The sequence below is a fragment of the Diospyros lotus genome, chromosome 15 (genome assembly GCF_014633365.1).
Source record: "Diospyros lotus cultivar Yz01 chromosome 15, ASM1463336v1, whole genome shotgun sequence".
Classification (NCBI taxonomy): Eukaryota; Viridiplantae; Streptophyta; class Magnoliopsida; order Ericales; family Ebenaceae; genus Diospyros; species Diospyros lotus.
This window is the reverse complement of record NC_068352.1, coordinates 8862234-8869173: the sequence shown is the minus strand read 5'-3', so window position 1 is coordinate 8869173 and position 6940 is coordinate 8862234. Positions and strand designations below refer to the sequence as shown.

At 33.9% G+C, this 6940-nt stretch overlaps 5 non-coding genes across 5 annotated transcripts; all 5 read right to left on the bottom strand.

Annotated features, from left to right (window-relative positions):
- Positions 1 to 3591: 3591 nt before the first annotated feature.
- On the bottom strand, positions 3592 to 3680 carry LOC127792730 (small nucleolar RNA Z196/R39/R59 family). The gene has a single exon (XR_008021199.1). It is a non-coding gene; the product is annotated as a small nucleolar RNA Z196/R39/R59 family (small nucleolar RNA).
- A 77-nt stretch (positions 3681 to 3757) lies between these two features.
- LOC127792729 (small nucleolar RNA Z195/SNORD33/SNORD32 family) lies at positions 3758 to 3845 on the bottom strand. Its single transcript, XR_008021198.1, has one exon. It is a non-coding gene; the product is annotated as a small nucleolar RNA Z195/SNORD33/SNORD32 family (small nucleolar RNA).
- A 397-nt stretch (positions 3846 to 4242) lies between these two features.
- On the bottom strand, positions 4243 to 4333 carry LOC127792741 (small nucleolar RNA U31b). Its single transcript, XR_008021209.1, has one exon. It is a non-coding gene; the product is annotated as a small nucleolar RNA U31b (small nucleolar RNA).
- A 152-nt stretch (positions 4334 to 4485) lies between these two features.
- On the bottom strand, positions 4486 to 4573 carry LOC127792740 (small nucleolar RNA U31b). Its single transcript, XR_008021208.1, has one exon. It is a non-coding gene; the product is annotated as a small nucleolar RNA U31b (small nucleolar RNA).
- A 217-nt stretch (positions 4574 to 4790) lies between these two features.
- TRNAH-GUG (transfer RNA histidin (anticodon GUG)) lies at positions 4791 to 4862 on the bottom strand. The gene has a single exon. It is a non-coding gene; the product is annotated as a tRNA-His (tRNA).
- Positions 4863 to 6940: the final 2078 nt, after the last annotated feature.

Below are 6940 nucleotides of genomic sequence, written 5' to 3'. Positions count from 1 at the left end.
TATAATAATTATGTTATTAAAAAATATTAATTTATTTTTTATAAAACTATGTCATTATAAACATATATTTACACAACTTAAAGTGTATTTTTAATCATCTCTAAAATCTTATGATTTTACGATCTAATTTTATGAATTCTCTTTAGATCTCATTTAAAATGTTGATTTTAACAACCATATTTTACAGAATTAAATTTTTTAATTATTATAGTTCCACAACAATTTGAGCTGAAATTTGGAAAAGAAACAAGATATATAATGGCTTGCATTAGATTGACTGTGGGAACTTCACAAAGAGAAAAACCTTATGCGGGACAAGTACACGGGGGTAAAAGAAACCGAACCATGACAAGGATGTCCTAGATGCAGGGCCAGCTCTGAGATGTTAGGGGCCCTAAGCGGAATTTTATATGGGCCCCTATATTCAAAAATAAAATTACATGTAACGAATACAAATAAATTTATTTTACTATATAAAAATATTCAAAATTTTCACAATAATAGTTTAAAATTTACAAATTTCTTGCCTACCAATTACATCAAATCAATTTATTATCTTCATTTTATTAGTTTAATTTTTTTAATTTAAAATTAATTAAACATAAAATGGACTCAAACTAATTTATTAAAATGTGAGATGAACTCATATTTATAAGATCACCTGAACCCATGCCAACAAGGGCAGGACTGGCCTTGGTGGGGGGCCCAAGGCAACTCCCTTGGTTGTCTACCCTCAAGGCGGACAATGCACAGATGCCATCCCAGGGATAAGTTCCTTCCCCAAACTACCTCACTTTGACCCAGATATGTTGTCCCAAGGACTTCTACCATCCTAGGTGGGGTGTCCCACTATATTACCTGTATTATGAAGGTAGGGGCCTCAGAGAATGCCCCCCTCCCCTCTTACCCACCATTTTGCTTGCAGAGTATAAAGACTTAAAACTATGAAGATAAGAAGCCACAATGAAAACGCCCAAGCACTGAAAGAACTAATTAGCTTTATTCACACTTGGCTTCCTCTATTGAGCTACTACATTTAGTGAAGCGTTTGGCACCAAGTGGATTGAAACAGCCTTCTACTACCAAAGACACTCTTTCCATTTAGAACATTCATGGGGCTGCACATACAGAAAATTGTTGAGAATGTATTTATGTTTTCTACTCTTAAAACTGTTAGAGAAAAAATTAAAAAAAAAAAAACTAAATGTAGATAAACTTCATGTTTACTCAATAAAAATTCATATTAATAACTTGAAGTGAATAAAAACTGTAAAATAGAAATAGCTTGAGTGTGCCGACGCACTATCTTAAGAGTAAAAATGTCTCTTTTTACACTAATTTATGCAATCTTCTTCTCTCGAGATACACTAACTTTTTTGAAAATTCTCGTATAACGTAATCACTCATAAAAATCTCTCTTTACCTTGTATGTTCCAAAAAATTTCAAAAATTTATGTAAAAAGAGGTTGAAATTTTTCTTGAGATGTAAAACTGCACCTTACAGATTTTAAGATGGGTTGTAATTTTTTTTTTTTTTTTTTTTTGATTGAGTTATTATTAAAAATTATTTTTTCATATTAAAAATTATTTTTAATAGTGAACTGTTCAAAAGGGACAGCTCACACGTGCATCCACTCTTGAAAAAATTAAAATATATAAAAAAATAAAAGGTAAAAATAACAAGCTTGAAATGAAAGAAGATACAAATTGTAGTAAATGAAAAAGAAAGAAGTTTTCTTTAGTGAACTGCATGCTTCCAAGGGAAAGCAACAAATTGTCAATATGATCCATGATTCATTCTCTTCTTTTGAGTATTGATTGTTGCTTGAGCTACATTTCCTTCTTCATTTATTGTTAAGATTTGAAATCTTTTGGTAACACAGAGGAGCACTTTTGGGACTCAAAAGCATCATCTAGTGAGATCAGCATTTCTATCATATTACAACTGCCATACATCAGAGCATTCCATTTGGTTGTAAAAAACATGGCTCATGGGCATGCCATTGGTAGAGAAAGGGATTACCATTGGCGAAGGCATTTATATTTCTAAATTTTTGTATATATATATATATATATATATTTTTGTAAAATTCTAAATTTTTCATAATTTTAAATATATTTTTAAACTATACAAAATTACATATTTAAATACCTAATCAATAATTTATATAAATGCAAGTGCAAGTTGACAAGACAATTTTTTAATATCTCAACACACATCTCCTTTATCTTTAATGTCTTATTTAACTCCCTCTCTTCAATGAAAACTCCTCAATTCCCGCCCACATGAGCAGCCTAGTTGGTCAAGAAGGGAGGCACAAAGTGTCTTTCGTGGTGAATCTTAGACCAAGACCAATGATCGAGTCTCGCAAGCAACAAGTGGGGGTACTTCTCTTCAAAGTGAGAGGAGGCTCCTTATGCGCGATGAACCTGAGTCTAGCCACTGCGTCTGATTGAGTCACCATGATTAACCTCTTCCCACATTCTAGCATGACATCTCCTCAACATCATCTTTCTCTTTAACTACATCTCTTTACTCAACGACTCCTAATCTCCTCTGTTGCTCAACGGAGATTGTACGGTAATGATGCATCTAACCCAACCATCAAAAAGAGAGAAAAGGCATATGAAAAAAGAAAAAGAGTTCAAAAAACATCAAAAACTGCCATGCCCATGCACATTTGTATTATTTACTAACCAAATATTTAAATAAATAATTTTATATAATTTAAAAATACATTTAAAATTACAAAACATTTTAGAAACAAACACATTTTTAATTAAGGATAAATTTAAAACCACAAAAATTTAGAATTTCACAAGAAAAATAAAAACCGTAAATATTCAAGAATATAAATATGATTTTGACCAATTGCCATTTATACATTTATATATTAAGGGTTTCTAATATAATTAACTAATTGAAAAGGTTTTAATAATTCTTGCTTTGGACTTGTCCTTTAAGGTCTAATAGAATTTTCAATTGAGGTTTTAAATTGGCATTAATTAATATAAATAAGTCATTATATTTTTATTCAAATTAATCCATTTCTATTTTATTTAACAAACAAAAATACCACTCACACTAGTTATTAACTAATTTTTAAAAATTATAATTTGATAATTTTATGGACAAGTATCTATAACTTACCCAAAGAAATATTTAGCCTCTTCCCTTAACCTTCAAAAGTTTTAAACAAAATTCTATAAATGAGCATCTACCCTAAATTCTAAACCTTAAATCAAATAATTCTAAACCTTAAACCAAATAATTTTTATACGAAATTCTATTCTATAACTCGAACCCGACCTCATAAAATCAATCATTTTTTAATTAAATGAAACAAAAACAGATACATTTTGAAGTGTAAGCAGAGTTGTAGTAACGGTGAGCTTTACAGAGATGCAAACCGGGTCGCAATTCCTGCTTTGCAGACCATTTATTTCTGCCCATCAAACCAGATGCCCAACCACAGTAATGAATCAGGCTCAGACATATCAGATAAGAGATGCCTCTGGGCAATCAATTAACAACAAAACGCAAATCAAATTCAACAATTCTCTCCATTTACTTGCGCTAACTCAAGGCAGTGCAATCTCAGCCGAAAGATGGTGAAATTTTCTTGCATTAATCAGCTTAGAAGCATCAGCACAATAGAAAAGTTTCATCATGGATTGCACCATCAGATTGAGCAAACACGGAAACCTCAAATCCTAATATCAAATCAAAACAAACAAAACTATGTACGAGGGGGAAGAGAGATCAGATGGTAGTGCATGTTTAGATGTGTCTTCATCCATTTATCCTCCAGAATGGAATGGGTTTAAGCATCATCACACCTCTCATCCTTTAAATCGAACACCTTTATGCGATTGAAACATATCTATAGAAGGTTCTATAATTTACTTTGTCGAGCAAAAACAGAATAAAACACAAAATCTTAGTCTCCCTGCAAATAACCCAAATCACAAAACTCACCCTTCAATTTATTTTATATCTCTAGAACACCAGATTGCTGCCAAGTAACCTATTTGTTAACAATCTTTTAAACAAGGAACATAATGGTCCAAATGCACTTATAAAATACCACTAACTGACATGGCAGTAACAGATTGGCTTAGGACACCAAAAACTTACGCTGATGCAACTAGCTCAAAAGCGCAAAATACCTTCCACGAATATCATCTTCCATGAAAATGAAATACTTGAAACAAACTGTTAATAGGGTTAAGATGGAATGGGAATCAGAAAGTAATAAAGTATCAAATCACCATCAAGCTTGTATAATGAGATACTTGCAAGACTCGGGCGACAACAATTATCACCATATTCCATTTCTCCATCGCAAACCCACAATGCAGATCCAACACAAGGAGCGTTTGGATGGAGAGAAAATCAAACTATAGAAAAAAAAAAAAAAAAAGATCCGATAGGAAAAGAATTTTGAAACGAGCACGCTGTTACCAGAGTGTAAGATGGAATGAGAATCAGATAGTAATAGGAAGTGTCGATCACCATCAAGCATGTTGAGATGCTTGTAAGACTGGGGCGACAACAACTATCATCATATTCCATTTCCATCGAATACCCAGAAAGAAAGAAGATCAAACAGGAAAAGGGTTTGTATGCAGAGAAAATCAAACTAGAACTACGAATATGAAATGTGAAGAGAAGAGAGGAAAAGGGTCTATTTAAAGAGGGCGAGCTAGGGTTTGGGGGCAAGTTTAAAACAAAAATAAAAGTCCACACGCCGAGGTTGGGAAATTAACGTGCAAAAAAGACTCCAGAATGTGGCTGCTGGGATTCGAGCCCAGGTCTCCACGGCCACAACGTGGAATTCTTACCACTAAACTACAGCCACATTTGTTTAAACATTTGCATGTAAATATATTAGAAGAAGATCTAGACAGCTTGAGAGATTAAACCCCATAGATATATATATGGAGGATTAATTTGGCTGCTCCCACACAGAAGGTTTTCCAGTTGGGATCTTCTTACTAGCTACTTTATTGAGGGTGGGAATATCATTCACTGCCACTCTCCATAGCATTATTTTGTGTCTTGCATTTGGTCTTGATATGATGGTGATGGTCTACTCAAATAGTCTGTCTTTGTGAAAAGTTATTCTTCCTCTGTAAAGTATAGAAAGAACAAAAATAACTTCACATAGTAAGGGAACTGAATTGGACTGCCACATCACTTATTCTAAAATTGAATCCTTTGTATTTGGACCACTAGCTTGATGCTTTCCTAAGGCAGATTCAGGGATTCTGTTCTGTTAATCACCTCACTGTAGCAGCAAAGAGAACTTCTTCCAAGTTGCTCACTCTATCTGGAAGCAATCTTTGGTCTATCCTGTTGTTTGTTTGCTTGTTAAGTTTGAGGTTTGAAATTCTCAGTCCCTAAAACCAGCTTGTAAAAGTCCATCATTGCTTAAAATTGTCCTTCATGTGAAAGAACCTATGGCGTATGGCCATTGTTTTAGTATCTAACAATCAAACCCTTCTTGCAATACTTGGGGTTGGGCATGACGCAAAGGCAAGAAGGAATTCAAGGCTATTCTTGCCTAGGTCTAAGAAAGACAAGGAAATAAATTCGATTTGATTTATTAACTGTTGTATCTTTGTCTAACCGTAAAGAAGATTACGTACAAGGGTTACTAGACTCCACCCTTAATGCGAAAACAAAAGGAAACAAAAGATGCTGGCCAAAGTAATAAGACAACCGCCGGGGGGGGGGGGGGGGGGGGGGGGTGTAGATTGAGTTTTTGAAAATATCCTTTTTTTTCTCTCAAATAACAATGTAAATTATGTGTGTAGTGAGCAAAATTCGGAATCAAAAAATCAAGTACAAATAATCAAGGATTTAAACTTTAGAAAGTTGTGAAATAAGTTTCACAAAATATTGCAAGATTAAAACGTATAATAAAGATGAATGAAGAAAGCAAACAAAAATGACACTGATATTTATAATAGTTCAACTTCTTGTCTACGTCTAACTCCTGGACAAGGATTTGCAAATCCACTATTGAAATGCTTTTTGAAGAGATAAGCTGGTTCCATATTTTCAACAGCTACAAGTAATGTACTTAAACTCCTTATTAACCCCTGAATGAAAAGTAAGGGTGTTCGCGGTGTGGTTGGCCGGTCTGAATTATTTTCAGCACGCCAAACCGCTAGTATGATTTTTCAACTAAACCAAACCGCGGTCTGATTTGGGTTCAGCCAAACCGAACCAAACCAGACCACATTTGCGGTCTGGTTTGGTGCGGTTTATCGCGGTTTGAAATGCTACTTAAAATCACTAAAAAAGATATTTAAAAATAGTAAATAAAGATACAAATATTGGTAAATAAAGACAATTAAATGTAAATAAATAGGAGCAAAAAATAAAGACAAAATAGTGTAAAAAATAAATAGGATAGGGCTGCCAATTATTAGATTTTTATAATAATAATTTTTATTATTATTTTTTTGGGCGGTTCGGTTTAAAACCAAACCGCCAACTGTCCAAACCGCAAACCGCGTGGTTTGGACAGAATCCAAACTATTTTCGACTACCAAAAAAAAAATTCGTTCGGTTCGGTTTGGTTCAGTTCGGTTTGGCCGGTTTCTGCGGTGCATTGATTTTTTTGAACACCCCTAATGGAAAGACGCTGGAAACCAACTTATTGCTCAGGGGATGTATAATGATTTTATGGCTTTTACTAAACATTTGCGTGAGATTGAGATAAATCGGGTCATTGAAGATATGCCGGAAGGTATGATTGGAGAAGTAGACATAGAGGCAGAGCAGGAACCCGAGGAACGAGTCCTTATGCCCCCACCTCGACAGGATTCGGACGAAGAAAAATAGTCTCATTACAAGGCTGAGGGTATGAGGAGTTGTAGATATGTATAAATGTAAATAGTAGGTTTGAGGAGTTATAGATATGTATAA